Source organism: Lepeophtheirus salmonis, chromosome 3, assembly GCF_016086655.4.
Source record: "Lepeophtheirus salmonis chromosome 3, UVic_Lsal_1.4, whole genome shotgun sequence".
In the NCBI taxonomy this organism is placed as follows: domain Eukaryota; kingdom Metazoa; phylum Arthropoda; class Copepoda; order Siphonostomatoida; family Caligidae; genus Lepeophtheirus; species Lepeophtheirus salmonis.
The window spans coordinates 12,038,574-12,065,936 of NC_052133.2; the positions used below are offsets into that span (position 1 = coordinate 12,038,574).

Below are 27,363 nucleotides of genomic sequence, written 5' to 3' on the forward strand. Positions count from 1 at the left end.
AAAAATCTACAGCTATTTTTTAAAAATTTCATAAATCTATAGCCTGGTCACAAAAAATGAAAACTTCTTGGAAAAAAATTTCTATATACAGAAAATAAATTTTTTTTGAAAAAAAATGAAAAATTGGAAAAATTAAATCAAATTTCAAATATTAAATTATTTGAACAAAAATATATATACATAAAATTTCTAGTATAAAGCTAAAATTCCATAATTTGGGGGAGGGCTACAGCCCCTCCAGTCCACCCCCAGTGGACTCCCGTGATATTTAACAAGAAATCAATGCATTAATGTACCAACAAGCATAATTATCATATTATTTTATAGATATTCATGCAGTTTAATCCATCCCCTTCAGTCTATTGCTAAGAGCCTCATTTTCAGTAACAGGCATAAAAAGAAAAATCAAAATCAGAGTCACAATACAATATATGTACATTGCATATATATTATTATATTGTTCATAACATACAAACTCATAAAAAGAATGTCAAACTCTCGAAAGAAAAATGCAAAAAATAAAGAAGGAAAAAATGTTACTATATTCGAAAATAAGAAATTGTATTAATGTGTAAGTATGTACAAGTAGAGTCTAATTTATTATTCCAGTCACGAGGTAATAGACAAATTTCTTGAAATATATGTACAAAAGAAATTTTTTAATATTATTACATTTAGGAATTCATGAGAGTTGAAAGAAAAAGAGAGAAATATAACTACATATATATATTATAGTCATTAACATCATTTATTTTGTGATTGGTACTGTGACGGCACAGATTGCCTAATCAATCTATGGTGACGCTTTGTCGGTAACATACTCTTAATATACTCACGGCATTGCTTTACTAACGCAAAAATTTACAGTGTAATTTGTTGTCAGCCCTCGACTTTTCTGTATCTTTTATACTTTTGAATAGATACAGAAAATTATAAGCATTTTCTGTATGTTCGAAAAGTAGAACCCGAAAAATGAAATGGTAACCCTAACAAAACTGGTAGTCATAACTTTTTTTATCTCTGCTACATACAGTTAAGCTAAACAACATTACTTAATTAAGCTAAGCTACCGGGTGGTCCATTGACATATGAACACTTACCAATTCAATCATTAAGAAAGGTTGAGTGATTGAAATTTATTCATATTTCAATATATTAAGATATAAACAATTTGTTACAAAATAAAAATAAACCTAAGCTCTTTTTATTTCTTAAAAGTCGAGAAAATGATACTTGAATGTGATCGACGTATTTCCCTTCGATCATTCCATACAGTCGAGCGTCTCCAAGACCACCCTCTACGAAGTCAGCAAGTCCAAAACGTCGGAGAGGAAGAAAGGCTTTGTCAAAAAGTCCAAATTGGACACGGAAGTGTTAAAGAAAATAGCCCAGGCGAATCTCCCCAAGTTTAAAATTCAATATCTTTTCAACACTGAGATCTCTGTTTATAAAAGTGTTCTCATCAAATTCAACTGAAAAAAGTACATTAAAAAAAACATTTTTGAGATATTCTCAAAATATGAACGCAGAGCAGCCGTTAATCTGTGCCTCCGTATAAAACACACGCTCCTTGACGCAAATAACTCCATGTTTTATTATGCTAGAGAGCTTAAATTGATGTTAAGAGATCAGATATAATGCTAAAATTTTAAATGGGTACAATTAGACCAAATTATATATTTGGGATAGGATTTATGTCGGAAATATAAACTTTTTTAAGCCCCCATATTTTGTGCTAAGGAAATATGGCCTCTTATTTCGCCATATCTGTCCCCTTGGAATACTATGTGTGGGCGTCTTGGAGAGAGATTGCAAATAATATAAATTTGCATATAAAACTGTGGACTTTTATTCTTTAGTGAGGGGCCAGCATCGACAAGGAGTTACTCATCAAGGCCTGTGCCATGTTCATGGCCAGGTTGGAGGATGTGGTTGAACCCGGAGATTGTTGGTTTGAGTGATTTACTTCACTATAGATCCCCATCATGTGAATTGCTGAATTATTTTTGGGAAATAAATTGTAATATACATTATTCTTAAATTTTCTGGATTTAAAATCCTCACCCTGTATATTTTGCACGGTATAAATGTGAATGTACTCTGATGCAATAACATGTCTTGTATATGTCTTACAATATTTAATAAAAATTGACGTCAGATAGATAGATTTTGGATTGACAGTAAATGTTTATATTCTTTTATTTGTCAGTGACATATTGACATCCAAAGATACGAATGTAGTTCATTATCTTCCTTAATCTGAATGAAAATAGGTTTTCCTTATAATCCCCCCCCCTCACCCCTTAGAGTGCTGAAGTAAATATTACTAACGTCACACAAAAAATCCAGACATGTTAATTCATAAAACGTCCTTCTTGAATGTCATAAAAGTGCATTATATTTATATATAAGTTTAAAAACAGCTTTGGACGAAGTGATTGAATATTATGCAACTTATGTGATTGACACATGAGTGCAGTATATAATAAATATTTGCACGAAATCATATATAAGATATTATTTAAAGTTCATCTCTTATATGTAAGTGTTATTTATTTATATTATTTGATTATAGAAATTTACATTGTATATTGTAAAGACCAACTTGGGAAATACATTTTATATAGATGTTTTTAATAAATAATTAAATCTGATTTCTTAAAGAAATGGATCTTAAATAATGAAGAAGGATTGTATTTTAGAACAAGTAAAACATGTAGGTGACAAGAGGTGTGCAAAAGTGAGCCATTGAGCAAGGACTTTTTATATATCTGGATAACAGTATGCTAATTCTGTATTATTTTAGGGTGTATATTTTAAAATACTTTGTTGCTTTATTTGAAGTAAGGACCTATGTGGAATCACTTAATAAACAATAGAAATTCAAAAATCAGCAGTTGTCAGCATGGAGGCCAAAAAGCAAAGGGTGTCTGATTTTCTACACGCCCAAGTGAGTGTCAAGGAGATCATAAAGGTGGTAGAATGCTCCTGGAGTCTTGTTTAAAAGATTAAAAGAATGTTTGCTTCAGGGCAGAGCCTTGAGAGGTCTCTCGGCAGTGATATGCCCCGGAAAATGGGAATCATGGAGGATGTGGGCACTGCGATCGTCGAAAGTCCGACCAAGTCTAGGGGTCAGCCCTCCAAGAATCTCAACGTCAGTAATTTGACTGTGAGGAGGTTTGTGAAGCATTCGGGGAGGCCTCATAAGTACGACAACATTAGTAGCTGCTTTCAACAGCAACCAAGACCAACCGGGACAAGAGAGGCCAGAAATGTTTGACTTGGTTAAAGTATAACTGTCAGTTTGGCCCCCCTCCTCACCAGACTGTTTCACCCTCAACTATGCACAGAGTCTCTGATACCCCTCACCCAAAATTGGTTGACCTTGTGGCCTCCATCAAGCAGCAGTGGGCGACCATGTTCGAGGCTTACATCAAGAAGATCTGCAGTTCCGTTCAGCACGGTTTGGAGGCGTTGGCAGTAGCCAAAGGGAATCATTTTGAAAAATAGAAAAATATATCAATAAAGAAGTATCTGATAATGTCTCAATGTTAAACTCCTTTTCATTCTTGCAAAAGTTTACACCATTTGTTCGTAATCAAAAAGTCTTTAATTTTACCTCATACACTGTAAACATTAAAAAAAGAAAGAGTAAACGTCCTTATATTGGAATATATAATATGAATTGTGTTTAAAATAAAATTATCACATTGATTCATTTTAAACCTTATGGATAAATAATTAATTTAAGCAAAATCATTTTTATTAATCAATATAACTTTGATGAAATTTTCATTTAGTTTCATAAGGCTCAAGAAATGGTTCTTGTAAAAAAAAATGGCCTCAAGGCCATGGTTCCCTTCAAATATCATTTTTCTGAAAACAATTTTTTTTTTTTTTGCTGACAAACTATAATTTTTACATGAAACAAAAAGTAAAGACCTGAAAATTCTAATAATTTTTCTCACTACATCTTCGTATGTATCTTTGCACACCTTTTTAAAGAAGATTATAAGGTTTAAAGAAGAAGAAAAAAGAGAAAAAAGACAAAGGATTTTGGATAATAATATGAAGATGGGCAAAATGACAGTTTAACTTGAACATTTTTTCATCTCTAAACCTTATAATCTATTTTTTTTTTAAAGTGTGCATACGAACATGCGGACAAGAAGAATTCTTAAAATCTAACTGTCTTTATAATAAAATTAATTTTAATTCGTTTTGTCCCGAGCAACGCTGGACGAACATACTCTAGTAAAATTCAAATTTAGAATTTTTTTCTTTTTTCTTAGTTTAGTTTCAGCCGTCGTTTTGTTCCATAATAAAAACTCGTAGTTAAGAATAACGAGGATAAAACCTTAAATAAATTTTACTGCAAGTTTTGTATCCCACTCTGTATCTACAAATGTATGAGTACAGATGATACTTGCTTTAATATATACAATATATGTCCCTACATAGGACCTTACGTATGTATGTATGTAAATCAGAAAAATTATGTACAGAAAAAAACTTAACAAATTATATAAAAACTTTTAAAAAAGGACAAGTTCCTATTTTTTTTTTTTTTTTTTTTCAAATTTATGGAAAATATTTTGCAAACACATGTTCACACTCTATGTACATATTTTGGCAAGAAAGAAAAAAGAAATAAACAAGCATATGGCAGACAAATGCACTTTATTACATTAAATTTCACATTATTTTCTTGTAATCTATAAATTAACTAACTTTTAATGATGTAATTCTGCATATTTTTTAGTTTCAAAAAACACTACAAAGAAAAGTCCTTTTGATTATATCATCGTATGATATCAAAGCCTCTTGTATATGATATCTATGGAAAATCAGCAATTTTTACTAAATCGGTTTTTTTACGGATTTAGCTAGGAGAAATTATTTTTGTTTCTATGTAGACGTTACTTTTGAGGCAGGAATTCCAACACCTAGTTTTAATTTCAACCTAGTTTCCATTCCGGCATGGATTTAGATCATAGCCAATCACAAAGGAGGAAGGAAAAAAGGAATAAACAAGTACATAACTACAATTTATCCGATGTCGATCCTCAATCAAAAAGTCCAAAAAGGACTTATAATTATAACTCCGCAACAAATCTTCAGGGATATACTCCGTCTTTCTGAGCACAGACGCGGAAAATAATAGTCCTTTTTCAGATTACCAATTTAAAAAAAAAAAAAAAAAATGGGCCAAATAAAAAATACAGCTGGTTTTCATCATTAATCATAGCCTCCTCTTGTTTTATTTCTTCTGGCAAACACAAGGAAGAAAAAGAAGGAAGGGTTAAAAATATGAAAAACAGAATAAAATTAAAGGCAAAAATTTTTTAGATTACTTTTAATTTACGGGAAAGGTGTCCAGTAGACCGTCCAATTATACTGAATAAATGTTTATCCTTCAACTGAGTGGAAGGAATTACAGAGAATTTCTGAAAAAGAGAGTGAATTTTCAAGAAAACCCCGTTTCATGCCTTCCTCTATCTCTGTGTGTATGTATATGGTATATATATACATATATCTGTCTCTCTCTCTTCCTGTCTGTCTGTCTCTCATCTCCTCCTTCATGTTTTTCTATTTCCCCCCTTTTTCTTTTCTTTCTTTTTCTTCTTACCAGTGTCTGGGTCAAAAAAGGACCACACCATGGCCCGGCCCTTTGACGACACTGCTTTTGAAGCACGTCTAATGACGTCACTATATCATTTCTGTCGTGATGTATGTCCTATTTTATTCTTCTTCCTTTAATTGATCGACAGATGGAGTTGCATCAATTGAATACAGGGTGAGACAGCATAACTTCCTTTTTCAAAATGGCAATAAAACAAGCTTTTTAAATAAAAAAAGGTAGCTTTTTTGATTCATAATGATAGTAAATATTTAAAGTTTTGTTATACACAGTTTTGAAAATCATATCAGATAAGTGACGTCATTGTCTTAAAAAGTTGGCTCTTCCGGAATAAATCCTGCTCCGATTATCCAATTTGGACAAACTGCACCAATTTAGAATTTTTTGCATGAAAGAAAATCTGATGACACACGTTTTAGCTTTCTAAAGTATCCGTGTAGTTATATTTTTATGTGATTGTAATTCAATATTAAGGAAATGTTTGAGTACATGGGATGGAGTTGCAATTAAAACTTATTAAACTGAAATTTCCATAATCGGAGTGAAAAGAATCGATGTTCAACTTGTTCAAAGATTCGAGACTTGAATCGAATTCCTTTCTTGTACCGGGGAACTGTTATTATTTACTCATCTCTACTATGCAAATTTAGAGAGGTTAGAAGTCATTTTTTACAACTTTCCTATGTTCAATGTTGTAGAGCAATTAATTAGCTATCGATTGCTAAAAATACATTGTCGTAGTTCCCAACATGAGCAGACAGTATGAGAAGAGGATTGAGATAGCAGTTCTCCTCCTCCTGGAATTGTCCTAGAAAGGCATCAAGGAGCAGACTGGGGCCTGAAGGAAGACGATTTATAATTCCTTCCATGCATGGAGATATTGTAAATCGTCTTACTTGAAGCCCAGTCTACTCCCCGATAGTATATACAATGTGTACAGGATGGTCCAGAATTAGATTCCTTTAGAGCAACCAACATTAACTCCACGTTGAATTATTCACTAATCAATTTGATCCAACGACCGATTTCAGTGTTCCCTGGTTTAATGAAAATAATATTTTCATTAAATTAAATGAACTAGATTCCTCTTCCAGATGAGCTTTTTCCAATGTTAATTTTCCCCAGGCGAGTAACCCTATGGCAAACTTTCCAAAGGCAAATTATACAAAGCCTAGCTTTCCTAGATCCCTTTAGAAAACTTATCCCCTTAAAATAATAGTATCTGTACCGGCCGCTTGTATTTAGAACACTTTTGTTCACGTTTAGTTTGTGTTCAATTTGTTTCTTCTCAGTTTTCGGCATTTTTGATCATAAATTATTTTATTACAATAATTATAAAATTATAAGACTCCAGTAACAAATTTGAATGGTCATTTTTTATTTATTGAATAGAAAAGTGTTAAATACCAGTAATAAATAATAATACATAAGAATTGGAATCACAAATTAAACATTATTTTCCCGATTCCAATTCCAGAAAAAGCAACCGATTCTCCGATTTCAATTAATGGTCCCATCACTAATAATATGTATTTTAAAAAATCTGTCTACTCTATTGTTGAGAACCGCTGTCTTTAAGTATCGCTTTTAGATATAATAATTAATCATTACTTTATTTCAGGAAATGCCAATCAGAAAATGTTTAATTTTTAGGCAATTAAAACTCACTTTCAAAAGTCTTATTACATTTCTGATAAAAAAAATATTTCCAATCAATCAAGATTTGATAATTATAAGTACAGTCATAATAAATTTATGTTATTCCAAATCATGCTTATTTATTGACTTGATATGAAAAAAATATTTATGATAATAATACGAATTTCCATTGTATATATTTTCTCATACAAGGAATATAAATCTTCATCGATCAATCAGAATTTATTATTATTTTTTTCTCGGTAATTCTCATTTTTTGTCTTGCTGCTCCAGTTGTATCAAACATGAAAAATAAAATAATAATTTTCTATCATTCAGAGTTGTCTGATTTAAATCATTTGCTTTTTTTTTTTTAATAATTGATAAAATTTAACTTTATGTTAATTTTCACTTGAATGCAAATTGATCATGAATTAAATAAAATATACAATTTATTATTTGATTTATTTTGACCATAATATGGATTTACAAAATCATGTTGACAATTTTGCAACGACAAAAGTATATTTAACATAATCTTGTGTTAACATATATTTTTTCAATACCATAAATAAAATGTTTTTAGTTGATTTTTATATGCAAAAAGTGTTTTATTTTCTATAGAGATTTTTTTACACGTATTTTATTAGACATTAACATTTATCCACATAAAAATTAAACACTTTTGATTCTACTCCAAAATATTAATCCTGTTTTTATTTTCGTTCATAATTTTGAACATGAAGACAAGTTGTGCTGCTTTCGTAGTACCGCGATGGTTCCTTAATTTTTTAATAGACAAGTTCATAGAAGGAAAAACTTCTTCAACTTCAGATGAAGATGTAACAGCTGTTAGAAGTTGACACACTGTCAACATAACATCACCGTCGAACAGGCCTGCATCAGAATCTTACAACACTATGGCTGTCCGGTTTTTAGTTACATATCCAGAAAACATGAATTCTTGAAAAGGCGGTGAAACTTAATGACATTATTTACTTCATTTTCATTGAAGCGTGTTTCTTTAAGTTTTGGATGGGGCATGTTGACTAGCATATGAGGTCAACTTTCATTCAACTTTTCAGATTCCTTATTATTTGAAAGATGGTTCACCTTTTTTTTTCACACGTCTAAAACATGATCAATAGTACACTTGTTGCTCTGAACCTTATCCAGCGCTTTTGCTATAGGTTGCAATCGACAAAGTAATTCTTCAGCAAAACGTTTTAGGTATACATTTGATACTTTTAGTTTTATTTAACGGTAGATCACTTCCCTGTCGACTTCACATATCTTCATAAGAATAGATAATATATGACTTGAGACATTCTATTTTGTTTCTTGGGATATGATGAAACATTGAACACCTTCCTGTATATATCTTGTTCCGGCATAGTAAATATTCTGTGGATCTTGTATCTGGTCAGACTCTCAAGCAGCAATTGGAGTATTGCAGTCGATAGAGGCAAAGAGTTATGTTGTCCAAGATACATAATTTTTGAGGTTGTTAGCTAGTGAGGCTCTTCTCTCCCTCTGCTGGGTAAGAGATCACAGTAATGTCACTGGCAATGAGGTCGCTGATATGCTAGCCAAAGCTGGAGCTCTGGATCAACCTCCTACCCGAGTTTTTGGGCATCTCTTAGGGAGAAGGTCTCTGTCCATTATATAGACAAATAAAAGATTTGTCTGGTCGAACATTGACTATTACTGTCAAGGCCGTGCGATGCTCCCAAGAGTTAAGGAAGCATCTCCTAGATTTTTCGAAGGGAAAACTGAGCTCCTTGGTTCAGTTGATCACTGGGCAGTGTCTCTTACGCCGACACTATCATCTCATGCACCATGAAGTTAGCCCACTATGTCATGGGTGTGGGTTAAAAGATGAAGAGCCACTTCATCTGGTTTATGAATCCCTAAATTTATGATTGAGAGGACACAGCTTTTCAACCATATTCAAACTTTTCAAGGACATTCTGCCTCCAGCCTCGCCAGTTTTTTAATATGTTATAATATCGGTACGGGGCGTGAACAATGCACCATCCCTAGAACTCGTTCAGGACGGACTACAGAAAGAAGAATAAATATATAATGTTTCTCTGCAAATGACGCGATGAAATACGTGGTAAAAATTCAAAAAAAATCAAGGGGATAATTATTTTTCCTATTGATATGTTTATGGCCATTTTTCTTGGAGCCCCTCTATTTGATATAGGGCCGAAGATTGGATTGTGAGGCCCCTCGTTTCTTTCCATTTCAAACTATATATATTTTTTCATCTTTGCATATAATCCTTTCCATCCAAGGATCTCGTCTGACTCATCTGGGCCAGGTCAAAAATTACCCCCTGTCTCCGGCCCTGAGTATAATTGTATTGAGGATGAAGTCACGTTTTGGAGTCACTTTAATTGTCATTGGTTTGGTCGTTATTAATAATTTTATCATCGAAATTATGCTACATGTTTTTCTTTCTATTATAATCTTTGTCTAATAAATAAAGTTTATTATTTGGACTTTTATTCCCTCGTATAAAAATATTAAGAGGACTACCTATTTTCATCCAAAGATGTGAGGCCTTTTATTATCTTTCTTATAGTTGAGAATATTCCTTGTCCTTTTTTTATGAGTGATCATTTTTATAAGTAATTACATAGAAGAAACAGGTCAATAGACTGAACAAATAAAATATAATAGCTTCCCATTTCTTTTTCATTTAAAAAGCTCTCTTAATCAAAAAATATTTATTATTTATCACTTCTATATGGATATGAAAGCATTATATAATGTACTCATTCCAAAAAAAATTAATAAAAATATATAATCACTAATTAATACACAAACTCTAATTTTTTGCATTTCATTAGAATAACGTTCCCAAAAGTATTGTTTTATATTTTGTAAATCCATAATAATTCCCTTGATTGTACTTGTGTTAATGCAATACTTTTAATTAAATTTTTCTGTCGTCTTTTTGTTTCAACTCATTTGTTAAATGGAAGGATTTTCTATTATATTGTGCTATTGTATTTAACTTTGTTATTCATAAAAAGTGTTTATTAGACCAAATATTGTGCTTTATTAACTCAAATCATTTTTCCAAGGACTAAATCGGTCTTTAACAGGGACATTCTTATAGAAAGCTGAGCCCAGAACAAGTATAAATGTGTAAGACCCTTTTTTTTCCATATTTAGATTATAATTTTATTTCACTTATATTTTCATTAACTTTTTCCATTTTTGCGGCAGATCAAAAAGATCTTTGCATTATGATCCAAAGGAGTATGAAGCACCTTGTATAAATGCCAGGGTATAGTAGACATTTATTTGATTATTATAAGGAAACGGAAGATTCCTTATAATATTTCAAATAATATACCCTGTGCAATGTCCCCCTTAAACCGGCCCCTGTCGATCAAACTAAAAATATGTACGGTCCTGTCCAGTCCTGTTCCTGTTGTCGGCCCTTGAGAAACATCCCTAATTTTATAGAGTCCTCTAAAAGATATAATATCGACTCATACTATGAAATGTTATTATTGACGTAATAAATTAAATAATAATTTAAGGAAATACCATTTTGTTGTCTCAAGATTGATGCTTTTACTACATAAAATAGACAAATTTTGAATAAAACTTCCTTAAATGGCTCTAAGAATTAAAAATAACTTAACATCTGCATTAAATACTACTTAATACCCATGATTAACACTGATATTTAAATATAAGCAAAGTAATATGTACTGAAAATTGCTAGATTTTTACAATGATAAATTTTTTGTTTTTCATCAATCAGGAACGAGAAAAGTAGTATAATTGGGGAAAAATATATTAATATTTCTACTTTAATAGTTAATTTTTATATACAATATTGAAATAAGATTTTTTAACGATGTAATAACATATTTTTAATATATTTTAGGATCAGATATGTAATAAAATAGGTAATAAATGTCTTTATTTTTGATAGACTAGTTCTTTTATTTGTTGGTCCCATTTTGACATCCAATAGTTCCATTTTTTTTTTAATACTAATGAAAAAAGGGTGTTCATTGTTCTAAAACTTGGATGTTAGGCCCTCAAAATGACCGACATCAACAATAATAACTTCATCTAAAAACGCTCTATGGTTAAGTACTACAGTTTGAATTTGTTTATAAAAGAAATTTAAGTTTCCTTCAAGCACGAGAACTGTTAGACTTTATTTTTCATGAAGCCTAAATAAAGTTTCTATCAAAATTACTTAATATTAGTTTAGGATGACGTCACACCTTAATAATACGTATGAGACATCATTCAACAAAGATTGTTCAATGAAACGGCGTTTTTCTTATGACTCGGGCGGAACATCAAAATTTTGGGAACGGTTCGAGTTTTTGGTTGTTGGTAATGCAAACAGTATTTTTATTTGAATTTTCTAAAGTTGTAATCAATATTATTTCATTTGAAGTGAGAGCATCTACGTATTAAGTAATCATTAGCGTCTGTGCTCATGAAAGACGGCAAGTAACACTGATGATTTGTTTGGCAATTATAAGTGTACAGGTTCTAACAGATAAATCCGAACCAAGTTTGATTTCATTTGGATCAATAATAAGAATATCATGGCCAATGTCCACTGCCTTTATTTAAAATACGAGTATCAGCATACCAAATAACATTTTATTCTACTCTTATGGCACCAGGCGGTCATTCCTGTACCTGAAGCTGGTACAGGCGTTTTTGGCGTGAGCAGCACCCAGCTTTTTAGACTTACGCAAGATTATGTACTTCAAGGGTTTTACTGAGGGGCTGGGGCTTAGCACAAACCTTTTATCATACCTTAACTCGTCCTAGATGCAGAAGAGTCTAAAGGGTTCATGTTGGGGGAGCTGGGGCAAAGGTATCGACGTCCAAGAAAGCTAGGACATTAGTCGGAGCCAATTTTAGCACCATACACCAGCGCAAAGTATTGTTGGAATCCAAGGAAGATCATTTTTATCCACAAGACGACAGTATTCTTAAGAAAGTGAAGAATATTTGAAAAAAATCGCAAAAGGTATGGTGTATTAGTCAATTGCAAGCTCTTTAGCTTATGTAATGTTTGTTGATGACTAGATGGAACGTCATCCGGGGTAAGCCCCAGCTCTAAAACAGCAAATTTAGTTTAAGCGTACTTGATCTTCTCCCTTGTAATTGTCCTCCTTGGTGAGCCATTGTTTCAGCTCAAAGAAGAAAGGCAGGATGAAGTCGCCCTTACTCAAGACGACGCCGACGATCATCATGGAAGCGGGGTGCTTACTCTTGTACTTCAAGACGACGTCGGACTTCCTTTGGAAAACCTGACTGACGTTCCTCCTGATGATGTGGGCGCCGACAGCGTTTATTTCCTTTCTCTCATAGTTTCTAACTAATAAAACTTCATGACTGCTATGCTGCTTCCCTCCCAAACATTCTCAGAATCTCAGAATTTTCAACTCTAGAGAAAGTACTTTTTATAGGAATAAGAAATACCATTGTTATATGTTATATATTTCGAGTGAGAGACATAAGCATGAAATTGGTTCTAGTAATAATTATTTTAGTTCTCCCTTTCATCATTTACTATGTTGTATGTATGCTCAATGTCCGTACATAATACAAGAGTTTTAAGTTAATCCACCCTCAACTACAACTATTAAGAGATATAATGCGTCTTCGTAATTTGTTAGAACTGTAAATTAGATGATATAAAACAATCTAAAAAGAGAGAAAATATTGTAATAAAACACAAAATGAAGTAATATACAATGTATTGTACAATTAGACTAGGCTTTTATATTGTTTGAAAGTACTGTGTTGTTCTTTTTAGTAACTATAATTTGCTTTCATCAAATATATAGGCACAACATACATACTGGTGGCAGTCGTCAAATGCTTATTGTTCATAAAATATAGGTTTGTAGTGAGAGAGAGATGCATGAGTTGTTTAAAATATGACCTGTCGTTATTTAAAAATAAAAGAAATCGAAAAATTACATGTTAAGCCATCCAACTAAAATAATGCTTTTGGGAAAAGCAGCTATATTGACATGATTTTTTATTATATTAGTTTCAAGCAGCTATAAATAATACACGCAAATCCTACTCTGAATCTAACAAGGGCATATAGGCTAGAATTACTCCGATATCAAACCTCAGTTATACTCTGAGTCCAAATGGGAATTACACTAAATGATTCATAAAATATGCCCTGCCCATAAGTACAGACTAAAAAAAACTTGAAATTCACTTGGTAATACTGACAATTTGAAGAATATTTGGGAAAAGAGCAGCTTAGCCGTCATAACGTTTAATTAGGTGTGAGAGGAATTAAATAAAAACAAATCTCATTGCGTATATAGCAAGGATAATTAATCCCATGTCGATCCTCAATTCTACTCCGAGTCTAACAGGGAATGTTACACAGTGGCTCATAAAACATATCCTGCCGATATGTCAAAAAGAAGGCGAAAATGAACTTGGTAACCCTGACAATTTAAAGAGTATTTGGAAGGAGAACAGGTTACCTGTTAGATCAGCTTCAAGCAGCCGTGAGAAAAAAAAACACAAATTTCACTCCGTATAGAGTAAGGAAATATAGTATGGAACTACTCCGATTCTCAATTCTACTCCAAAATCAACAGAGACTTACATTTTAAAAAAGTGATGCAAATTATGTGTATAATGGGCATGTAAAAAAAATCAACATGATAACCCTGACAATTTGAGGAACGTTTTGAAGAATATCAGCTACAATCAGCTGTGACAAAGAAGGATGAAAAGAAGGAAATAAACAAGGACATTTGCAAGAATTATTGCTATATCGATCCCAATTCTACTCTGAATCCAACATGAACTTACAATTATAACTCTGTAACAAATAATCAGGATTACGTTCCGTCATTTATGAGCACACATGAATGGTTAATTCGGTATTGAAGCTCATTGAATCTATTTTGGAAAGGATGTTCACTACACAGGAATTAGATAATAATATAAAACCTTTCACTGACGTCACAAAATTAATCTAATTGTAGAATAAGGCATCCTGGGGCTCATAATTGATGTTTTTGCTACATAAATGAACAAATCTTTAACAGTAAATATATAATTATATTTTATTAAATAATCAAATATCTAAGAAACACCCCTCTTACTCCCACCCATCCCCCCTCCCCCGTCAGAAATTATGTGGACGCCCCTGTAGTGCATATGAGTTGCTTTTATCAGCATTTTTGTTTTCTGACAACCTACAAAGAAAAAGAAAATTCATTCTTCTGATTTCCAATTCCAAGAAAACGTACCAGCTGAAAAATTCAAAGTCCTTCAAAAGGCGAGTTCTTTTTGTATTAGTCATTGATGCTGAGGGGATTGTTTGACAAAACAAATTTCCCAATTAAAATTGTTAAATACAAAAAAACCGTTTATTATTCAAAAACTCGAGTATTATGCATTTTCATTTTCCTGGATTGTTCGAATTTGACAACTGCATTATGATTATATATACATATTTAATGAAAGGTTCCGCGATTATTATCTAATTGTCTTTTTTCTTTTTTCCAGAATTTCGACGACGACGAATAAAATATACACGAAACAACGCATAAATATCTATAACTATTATTAAATATAATTAAAATTATGATTTCTGTGTGATTTATTTGACTGGTATTTTTCTCATTATTTACAATAAAGTATATTTATCATTTATGGGATGTTGAGAAGGGATTGGGCAGAGTTTCCGACTCTTCATCCTCTTTCGTTCATTTTTTTCATACCTATTATAAATTTATTTCTTTTTATGTTAATTTTAAGTCGTATGAAATAAATGTATTTTTTAAGTAGAATGAGACTTGATAATTCGTTGTTAAAATAATAAGTTGGCCCAATCCATATACAGCCTACTGGTATATGGATAGGTAAATTAAAAAGGTGTAACATATCAAAATATACATAGGTAGTATATAAATTAGGTTGTAAAGTCTTGATATATTGAAACCCTTAGTTTTTCATTACTTATAATCGATCCTTCAATAGTTTAGCTATAATTAGGAATTGAACTTTTGTAGAGCGCGAGGAGAAGGCGGGAGCGTGACTTATGGTAATACTCAATTAAGACTTCTGTTAACATGAGCTGCCTGTTATATGATTTTAAGGGGAGAAAATAGACATTAGGAACTTTTGTCTTAAAGCCATTTTACCTCAAGGATATGGTGCCTTCAAATATAATTTTACAATAATAAAAATATGCCCAATATTTCTATACATACATACTATGGAAATATCACTATGTAAGGAGTTCTAACCAGTCACAAAATGGTTATTGTAATTTGGATAATAAGAAAAAGAAAAACAGGACAACGATTCAAACGGAAAAAGTGCTAAACACTACTCCAAAATTAATTATCATTGGATTTGATGGATTTCATGTTAGAAAAGACTTATGGATTGAAAAAATACTGAAGTTTTTTTGCAGAATTGTGAGAGTAAGTCCTTGTAGGACTAACTAAGAGTAAAATTGAAGATCGACATTGGAGTAACTCCCAATTACACGGAGTGGGATTTGTGTTTATTTCCTTTGTGGCATAGGTACTTGCAGCTAGTCTAATGAAACGTCATGACAGCTAAACTGCTCTACTCCAAAACATGCTTTCAATTATCAGGATTACCATTTTGATTTTCTGTATTTTTTTTACAAATCTACATGTATACACTTTGGATCTGATAAGGCTTAAAGATGTATTTTTGCTGACTTGAGTCATCTTTAAATTCGATATCGTGAAATTAAAAGAATTAAAAAAATCTACATTTAAATACATTAAAAATAGATATGGAATCTATTTTTGAAAACGGCAAGCCATTATGATAATTATATGCAATGTGCAAAGTAAAATGTAAACATGGGTCGTTAGAATAAAGATTTACACATATATTATATTTGCATTTATACATGTTGTATATGTCTGCAGGCAAATAAACCCTCTTAGGAAATAGCGACAGGTTTTATTTCAACAACCATGATTCAGCAACATAGTATGAAGACTATAATTAAGGATAAAGTATGTACATAAAATTGTAGGACTATTATTTTCTTTGTTTTTTAATTAAAATGCATATTAAGTCAAGGAGGACTGCTACAAATTTTTGGTACTAGAGCACTTCACGATATCAAATTTGACCATAACTTAAGTACACAAAAATAAATCCTTAAAGTACTTTTTTTTAAGTGTTTTTATTTAAGTTCGACCGAACAATAAATATTGAATACATCATTACCAAATTTTAAGCTTCAAAGACTCCTAGATAAAATAGTAAAAAATAAAAAAAAAACAGATAGAACTTAATTTAACAAAGCAAAAGGCAAAAAAAAAGCGTCAGAAAAGAGTCATCATTACTAATGTAAATCGTGTGTATTTTTTGGAATGCCCATTTTTTATGGAATTGATAATCTGAAGAATGATTTTTCTTTTTCTTAGTAGTTGTCACTAATATTTAATTCATGAGAAGTGAAAATCCTGTCCTACATAGATTGAATTATATTCAAAACTAGATTGAACATAGAAAATAATACTAATATAGAAAAGGGCCCGTCGTTTTGCAGTTTCTACCAGAATATATGTTTTTATTTACTAAAGCTGCCATTACTTTTCTTTTATTCTTGAAGAGAGAAAAATAAGTAAAAAATAATCACTAGTGCTTGAAAACAGTGAGGATTTCTTGTGGAATTACATGTGTAAGTCTTTTTTGGACTCGGAATAGAATTGAGAATCGACATGGAATGACTTTATTAAAATTAAAAAGCACATTGGTAAGGTCTTTTGGAAAATAAAACATATTTTTTCATATACAAAGGACGCTATTAAATTAAACATTGACTCTATTTAGTAAAAGGGCCTCAATCGGTCATTAAAAAATAAAATAAAACATTCATTTCTAAAAAAAACTAAGTCATTCAAGAAATAGTTTTACAAAAGATTTTATAAAGAAAGATCTTTTATTCTTTGAAAATGCCCATATTTTATTTTTTTTAAATAAAGTAATATCATATTAAAGTAGGAAAATTTGAACAAAATATTCACAACCCCTCCTCCAAAGAAAAATGTTATTATCAAACATGGACGACACCTTAATTACTACTAAATGTTATTTTGTAAATTACCACTTGGAAACAATGGTCCTATGAAAATGTGAAATTGCAAAAAATATATAAATTATACAGAAGAAACTAGAAAAAACCACAGAGAATTGTAACATATTTTTTTTTTTTTTAGTTAGGAGTGTGTTTATCAAAAAGTACCACCTGCAACAGCTGACATGAAATCGTGTTACAATAGTGCCGTCAAGCAATATATATTTATATGAGGATCAAATTTACTCTAACATTATATTTATCATATAAAAAGGGGTATGTATTTTTTTTTAAATGTTAATCCCCTCAAGAGTTACAAATCCTTGGTACACTTTGTGAAACTCAAGAAAATCTCTATATCCCTAATATAAAAAGAACATTAATTGAAAAAAAAGGAACACCAATAACTGTTTTTCCTTTTCTACGAGTAAAACATTATTTTTTCACTACAAAAGTGGCATCCCCGAATTTTATGATGTATGCTGTATGGTAAAATGCAAATAAAATCATTTTGTAGATTAATGATGCAAAGTAGAAAAAAGTTCACGCCAAAAAGGATAAATGTTTAACAATGTATTTCAGTTTTTCAAAACTTAATTTTTTTTAAACCTTTATTTAGACTATTATTATATTAGATATTATTAAACATTATAGTTTAAAATTCCTTCACCAGATTAAAGCCTTTAAACAGAAAATATTAATATCATATTTGCTTTCAAACCAACTAGTCCGTTGTTTTTTTCTTTTTGTTTTTTTATATCCTTCTTAAAAGTTTGAGTATTTTCTGGAGTGTACGAAAATGTCTTGATGCGTTTGATGAATGATATCATAGACCCAGTCCCAAGTACCCTCGATCGCTCTAGGTATATTCAGCTCAAACGCTCCATATCTTGCCACCACCGAAATTAAAATAGCACGAATATCCTCCGCAACCACGGGTTCTCCTACAATTATATTCTTAGCTAGGAAACTCTTTACATTTAATAAAGTATTCCCTATCGACCTAGCTTAAGAAGTAATTTCTTTCTTTTTCAATGACATGCCGAATAGAATTATTGACGTTATTTTATTAACTTTATTGTCCTCAATAAATATATTGGGGAAAAAAATTATGGTTTAAATTACAATCTTATTACAAAATTATATCAAATTTACATTTTTTCATATAACTAAGGGAATAGCGTGGCTAGTTGGGGCATTTTGCTAACTTTGCATTATAATACTATAATTATACGTCAACATTATAGTATCCCTATTACTCTATCTGACTTGGAACTGTATTTTTAAGTCTATATACATAATTTATATTTCCTAGGGTTTCTCATTTTTTGGAAAATTGTCTTTCAACGAAGTTCCGAGAAATATCATAAATAATCAATTTGGCGAAATTTAATTTTCACAGACAAGGTTAGATTGAGTATTTGAAAAAATAATAAAAAAAGTATTTTAACCTTATTTTTATCTTGTTTTGAGGCACATAACCTTATATTATAAATTTGTCCTCTTTAAGCTTTATCTTAGTCAAATTAAATCCATTTAATAGCTTTGAATGTCATCTATTTAATTATCTAAAAAATATTCCTGAAAATATTTTGATTAGAATTAAAAGTGAAATACAGTCTTTAAAATGAATATTAAATTGACCAATTTATAATTATGATGAAATTACATCTGTACATTAATATAAAAAAACTATATTTGTTGTCCAATTTAACAAATACAAATAAAATTAGTTCAACATAATAATTTTAAATAAACTATATACTTAAATAACTACATTTTAGTTCAAGGTATTTAATTGAAATTTATCAGTATATTAACAAAATCGCCTATAAACTTTTTTCATATAAATATAACTCGATATATTTCAATTTTTAGGTATAAAAATGATGAAAAACGACACTTTTCTTTCGACCTTTATAATTTATTCATAATACATAGTGATGAGAAATATCATAGCTTTTACTATAAATAATTATCCAATGTATAATTTTAAAAAAAGATCTATCTAAAAAATCAAAGATAAATTAATTTTTTGGCTTGAATTCATTTGTATAAAAGGAGTGTTCCCCTGAATAATTCAAGTAAGAAAATAAAGGAAAAAAGAAGGATTTAGATAGACTTCCATTTATCTAAAAAGGTAAGGTATATCTACCTAAATTTAAAAACTATTGTGTGAGTATGAGAGCTCTGGAATAGTGGGGTTTTTGCTTTGTAAGAAATGTGACATTTGAAGTGTTAAAAAACTTGGTGGAGATTCGGGTTAAACAGCTACAGAATACACAAACCAACCTGGAAAGGGGGGGTATCAATAATAAAAACTTTGTGCATATGATCGTTTGATTGTTGTAAGAAACCAAGACTCTATTTGGATGGATGGGCTAACCACTTTTCCCCTTTGAAACACACGTGTATTCACGATAAGGTTTTATTAACAATAATAATAAAAAGAGGGAAAAAAATACAAAAAGGTAGGTTAATTATTACAAACAAAATAAGGAACACCGAACACCGAACAATTAATAAAATAAACAAACGCAACCCCCCTTGAAGGGTCCAATGTACAATTTTTAATTAACATACTCACCCTACCCCCCACCCCAAGGACTAACTACTGCTTTTCATAACAAAAGATATAAGTAATGCGAGCTTATTTGAAGGACGATGTAGTGTTCGTCCATCTGATGTTCTCACTTCAGCACTTCTAATAAAACCATCCAAATTGTCTTTAGAATAGAAGCAATAGGCTAATCATGAAAGGCCTTCTCATCTGCAATAAGTACGATGCCTCCAACAGACAGATTTCTAGATTTAATTTTTAATTTAGATCTCCTTCGCTGATCTAATAAGTATTCACTCTTCCATCGATCCTTAATTCTCTGAAGAACAGCAACCAACTTTCTCTATCCCTTATACGACATCTCAACCCATTCTTCCAGAAAATCAATCACGTTAATCCTAGTCATGATCATTGTGGGCGTAATAGCTATCTCTTGAGCTTCTGTTGATAAAGGAGTTAGGGGTCTACTATCAGAGCAGCCTCAATCTGTGTCATTTCCTCATTATTCAGACTTGTCAGTCTAAAATGACGATTCAAAAGACTTTTTGTGAATTCTGCAAGGGTTTCCCGAGCTACTCCTTGATTTGGAGCTCGAGGAGGTATAAGCTTCCACTGAAAATCATTGCCTCGGTACTACACAAATATATTGTCTCAATTTTTTATAGGAACTTGTAAATAGCTTTAGATCCACCAATCAAGTTTTTTCCATGGTCTAACATATAGAATTTAGAATCCCTTATCTACAATTAAATCCCCTCAATGCCAAAAAGAAATACAAAGTTGAAAGACTGTTAACCAACTCCAAATGAACAGATAATAATAGGAGATATATGCCTTACATAAGTTGTTATTAGCTCGATCATTGGGAATATCTCCCATTTTCTGACCCCTCGGTTTCACTAATGTTACCTGCCAAGTTACACATTTACGAAATTGATATCGTGCTAACTGACGTCCATGAATGATCCAATACTTTATTCTTATCATTGACAAGACACACTGCGGCCCACGTGTAATAATCAAATATGCTCAGAAGCAATGATTTTTTTTGGTATAACAAATGGAGGTTTTTCTTCATTTGATAAAAACACAACTTAAACATTTTCCAATCTTCCAGCAACCTTGATGATTAAGTCGTCAATATCCTAATAAGGGCTTAAAGCAGCAAACTTGCATTTAATATCCAACTCTTCAATTTATTAGAGCCACTTAATAATATCTCATATACAACGGATCTGTTCACGACGTACTAAATATCTAAAATATAGTTCTATTTCCTCCAAAGAAAAAACTTCATTAAAAATGTTCTTTTCCCCTTTTTACCAAAAAATAAAAAGTCTAATCCAAGCTGTATATAAATATTGCACTACTAATTAGTTTATCGAGACCATACGGTTCATTCTTTAAAACATTATTTAACACAACCTTCTTTTCCTCTCTTTCTAATTCAATCTTGTCATCCTGGTTTGCCACTCCCCGAGAAATCTCGCATTTATGTGAAAGCAGCATGGGTCCCTTCATCCAAATCTTGGATATGACAAATTCTTTGGGCAGTACGCCTCCAATAGCAATATCAGTTGGATTTTCATGTCCAGAAACATGTTTACAACAGTTTGGATTAACGCTCTCCCCAATATTTTGAAGTCTATTGGCAATATAGGTATCCAGGGTACGATTTAACACAATGTAAAACTATCATCGAGTCCATCCTAGCACATTTAGAGGTTACTTATAATGTAGTTATAGACCCAAAATGAAAAACCAATTTTGAAGCCGTAACATCAGCTTCTAGTTCCATTCGTGGAATAGAAATAACCTTTAAAGGTTTCACCTTTGTTCTAATAGTTTAATAAATTTACGAATACTGGCCCATCTTCTCTTTCAATACGTAAATAAAGCACAACAGCCCATCCTTTCTAAGAGGCATCCCAAAATACAGACAACTCAACTGAAGAACCATCCCCTAAACCATCAATAGCACACCTAGGAAATGATATTTCATTTAGTAAGTGTAACTCTTTTCTCAATGCATTCCATTCCTTAACCGTTTTCTATGGCAACGACGAATCCCAATCCCAATTTTATTTTCCAATCCCTCTGCAGAAGAATCTTTGTTATCAATAGCACAGGCAAGTAAATACATTGGGGATCAAAATATTTGGATGACTCGGTCAACAGATTTCGTTTAGATCCCATAGTAGTTTCTTCATTAATTTTGACATTCATTTGAACCTTATCATTCTTGGCATCCCAAACATATCTGAGAGTTCGTGTCTTCTTCAAAGCTAAATATTTATGTGCATATTCTAAAAAGACTCTTCCAAATACGACAAAGTCAATGCACAATTGGTTTGTCATTTCTTTAATGGAAAACCACCAAGTTAATTTAATTTAATTAAGTCATCAACAAGTTCTTCAGCCTCCCTCTCATTATTTCCTACTGTAAGAAGGTCTTCGACATACATGTCCTAGTGACTGTGGAGGCACAAGGTAATTGTTCAGATAATTTTTTGGCATTCAATACTGCAATAGAAGAATGTGCAGCACTAGATGTTCCAAAAACTTGGCGAGTATGTCTGTACTCTTTTATATCACCATTTCCTCCTTCTCTACAAAAAAAATTGGAAAAGATTCATCTGATCCACAGGAACACGAACTTGATATGTAATTAATTGCCGTGATTAGGTTTTTGCACTTAGGAATAATTATTCACTTCTCTAGTTACTTCTTTATTATATTCTATATATAAATATAAGATAATATATACGAAAGGACTTTGCATAAAATGTAACGCAACTTAATATAAATAAATAAACACACAACTCCTCATACCCTCCTAAGATTTTAAGGGAATATACATAAGATTTTAAATGACATTAAATCTTTTTCAAAAGAACATATATATACACATTTTAGAAATTAATATTAAATTTAATAGTTTTCTTTATATTCCAGCAACTCCTCCTTAACATTCTATGTTCCATGTTTTCTTCTTCGGATTTAGGACTCTCAGACAATATTTAATTAGCCTTAGGAACTTCCTATTTCGAATCAATTCACGATTGCTCTAAATCAATATATATGATCTCGGATGTCTTTTGATCACGGCTTCATTGTCCCAAATTTTGGGAATATGGTTTTGTAACAAAACATTGTTCCCAATCTTTAACACTAGTGAATCTCCGTTTGAATTCTCGGTAGTTATTATTTTCTTTCGTTTCACATAAACATTATTTGAATCGATTTTTTTATAACTATTAGGTAGGTTTGGTAAATAACCACGTTGTTTTCTGCTAAACAACATTTGTAGATGGACTAAATCCATCTACCTTGGGTGTATTTCTGCAAGCAAATAATTCCCCTTATATAATTGTCTTATTGTTATTTTGATGATTGACTTGACAGACTTGAATGCTTACTCTGCAAAACCATTAGTTTGAGGATTATGTGGTGAACTTATCTCATCGATAATAATATATTTTTCACAGAATTTATCAAATTCACTTCTATTCTGTGGTCCTCCATCAATACGAATATATTTAGGGAAATCAAACCAATGAAACCATGACAATAGAATTTTTGTAACATCAACTGTAGACAACGAATTTAATTTGGCTACAAAAGGAAAATCACTGAACCTATCAACCATTGGAAGATAATGCACACCCCTATACTCAAAGAGATTGGATGCCATATGTGACATTGCATATTCGGCCTCTGAATTAATGATTGGTTCATCTGCCTTACTTGGTAAAAACTTCTGAAAGGAGTCACATTTCTCTATCATGTTTATGATACCATTGTTGATATTTAGCCAAAAGTAGAGTTGTTGTGGGCGTTTTCCTTGTTTTCAAAATGCCTTCATGAGGTATATGAAGTAATTGTACGATTCTTTCTCGCTCAGCCGAAGGAACAATAATACGATTGTAGTCATGAATGAGGAGTGTGTATTCATCATAATCAAATAGAGATAATTGATCCCATATTGACGAGAGTTGTTTTGCTGGGTGGTTGATTGGAAATTTCCTCATTTCTGTTCCCAACCTGAATGCATGTAATATCATTTGATATTCAATGTCCTTTACTACTGCGTCGATCAATTGTTGCACACTAGGATCCATACAAATTTTGTTACATAACACTGTATTATCATCAAACTCCTCATCCGACTCCTCAGGTAAGTCAAATACTGGAGCTCTTGACAACATGTCCACTATCTCATGAGACTTACCTGGAACCCATTCCAATTCGAAGTTGTAATCATTTAACTTCTCCCTGAAACGTTGTAAGCGTTAATTTGGAATATCCATCACTACTTTTTTGAGCAAACCAACAAGTGGACGATGATCACCGTATAAGTATGAGCTGCCCATTACACCGCAAAACAATCAAGTTCCACTCTGATTGCGGTGGATTTAAGCTTCTTGATCGACATTGAATTAGTTTTAAGCAGTTGTCGTTATCTCGTTGTACTAGAGAAAATCCTATTCCATTCAAAAGTGAAGCATTTGTTAACAATTGAGAAGACAACTCGGGATTAAAATATCTGGCAATTAGCCTTGAACTGAGCAATGTTTTTTTTTTTTTTACTTTTCAAAAGACTTTGTGTGGTCTTCTAGCAATAAAAATTTACAATCTTTCTTCAGCATTGATCTTAAATTAGTATTCATGTGGGCCAAATCCAGTACGAAGTGTCCGAGTTGATTGATAAAGCCCATAAAAGATATTAAACTTGATATATTTTTTGGTATTATAAGATGAGGCATACAATTAACGTTAGACGTATCTACCAATTTAAGTTGTTCAACATGCATAAATTTTGTATATATAACGTATTCTCTATTAGTAGTACATAATCATCTTTATAGCAAGGATTCTTCCTAAATTTAAATTCCAAAGAATTAGACCGTTTTATGGCAACATTTCTGGTATTTCCAATGGGTAGCACAGAAATACTTAGAAATGTCCCTCAATTCATATATGTATTATGTCTCTGTAATCGAGAATCTAAGATTCCAAGTGTAGAATTGCCCTTTATCAAAGATCAAAGAGAAAAGTTTGGAATAAAAGGAACCTAACAAATAGGAAATCAGTACGGTACCAAATTAATATGTGAATCAAAAACAACGAAATATAAAAAGCAAGAGAAAATCAAAGAAATTGACTTGTTTGACATAATCAAGATGAACAAAAATAAAAATTGATCAATGTGCAGAAGAAGAGGATAGAAAACATAGGGATCCTATTTACATAAATAATCGTATTGAACGAAGATTTCGGTAGGAAAATACTTTGCAAAATTAATCCGATGCTATTCCATCTTTACAAATTCTATAGCCAACAAAATTGATTTCCTCACCTGCGAATTGAACAGATTAATTATCTCTTTCTTTTTTTCTTTTCCAAAAACTCTTTATTGCATCAACTTTGTTAAAGTATCTTAATTTCAGGATAATTTCGAAAGCGGCCTCTTTAGATGTCCCCATATGGTGAACTAATGTTTTTACTTGCAAATTTAAATTAGTAAGATATATAGCATATTTTCATATAATGACCTTTCTTCCTACACTTTCGGCAGTCCATTCCTTTCGCAGAACATGGTCTTCCACATTTATGCGCTTCGAATCCACATTGTGTACATATTAATTATCTCTTTCTCTTCCATGGTTTTTCTTGACTCTTACTTCTTCTTTTTTCAAATCCAATTTATCATTATCGGCCTTTGAAATTCTATTAATACTCTTTAATACTAAATCATTTAAACTTTCTTTATTACTCTTTTCAATTTCAACTGTTCTGCACAAAGTAATAGTCTCTTTTAAACTAAGTTCTTTAGTGTTTTCTAAAAGTTTTTGGCAAACATCATCATCCCCTACTCCACATGTAAATAGAGTGGAAAACTAATCTTCTGGTTGCATTTCATAAATTGCTGCCTCTTCCACCAATATCTTTAATTCACAATAAAATTCATCAAAATCCACAAAATTAGCTTGTTTTCTTCTGACTAATTTATATCTTGCTACTGCAATTTGCTTTTTATCTTTTAGATATCTACTCACATTTTGAATTACTTCCCCAATGTTTTGGTAGAATTAGCTGGAATTTCAAACAAGTGGTGAACTTTGATAAGGAAGGGGAGCAACACGTCCATAATATTGCAATCTGCTCTTCTCTGGACTTTTCCTCCAAATGAGTCAACTTCACATGATTATATCAAGTCTCAATCCATTTCAGAAAGTCTGCGTGTTTGATATTTTCTTCAATTTGGTTGGGATCTTTTGCTTGAATATTTGGATGTCTTACGCTCTTGACTGAATGGTCTCTTGAATTGTTCGAACCTCTTTCCAAATACATATCTACACGAGATTCAATTTCGACGACCTCTTCTCCAATTTTTGTAATATCATTTTAGAAGATTGTTCCTTAAATTCGATCTTCTCACAATGGATAACATGACTTATACACCTTGCTCCATCGTGGTCTATATTAAAGCTGTACACTTTATTATTGATTTACACTATTATCTTGTATGACAAATATATATTGAGTACACATAGATACAATATAATATCTACAATTATGAACCACTTCAATATATAATATTGAATTTTTCATTATCTCTGGCTATAATATGTCAGCATTAATTGCTTAATCAACCTAGATGGAGATGAATCCTTTGAGATATTTAAAAGGAACTCAGAATTAATACTATTATCTTTTATGTCTTCTAATATGAGTAGAATTAGAGGAATACAATGAACTAGAAAGTCTAGACATTATCCCTTGTATCAGCCTCTACATTTAGGAGTTACAGTAAGTCAGGTATTATTAATAAAGTATTTCAAATAATGGATAATGGATAACAAAAAGAAAGTTGTTAAATTATTATTTCTCGCAATATGCAATTAATGTTCATAGTTTCTTTGAATCATTTATTTTGTGTGCTTCCTTAGGGATTTTCGTGCAGGTGAATTCATATATTTATTTTGTTAATTCGTTTTCTGTAGGTATACTATCTTTACAAAACAAATATTAATAGGATATATATTTCATTGTGTCTCTTTGGAATAAAATGAGAATTTACATAACTATATAATTACAATTATTATTGAGTTGGTTCTCATAAGGTTTTTTTTTAGTATTACTGAATAAAAACTTTAGTTAATATCAGCTGCAAAATTGTTTTGTGTGTGAGAGGGGTGAGGGGAATATCTGCTACATTTAATTTAGCATTTGTGCAGGGACTTACTTTTAATATTCCTTTAATTGGTCAGATGGAATTGCACTAGTTAAGTATACGTAAACATTATAGTAATACAATTACTCAATCTGACCTAGAAATGGTCTTTGAAGTTCATTTACATTAATTTTAAAAGAATAATTTCTCTCGAGTGTGTTTTCACT

General features: G+C 31.4%; 1 protein-coding gene across 2 annotated transcripts in view; it reads left to right on the plus strand.

The window, feature by feature from the left end:
- Positions 1-14,941, plus strand: part of dpr12 (defective proboscis extension response 12) — a 382,253-nt gene extending 367,312 nt beyond the window's left edge. For both annotated transcript variants that reach the window (XM_040708020.2, XM_040708021.2), the window contains exon 9: positions 14,834-14,941. The gene's annotated coding sequence lies outside the window, so the exon portion shown is untranslated. The remainder of the gene's footprint in view (positions 1-14,833) is intronic.
- Positions 14,942-27,363: the final 12,422 nt, after the last annotated feature.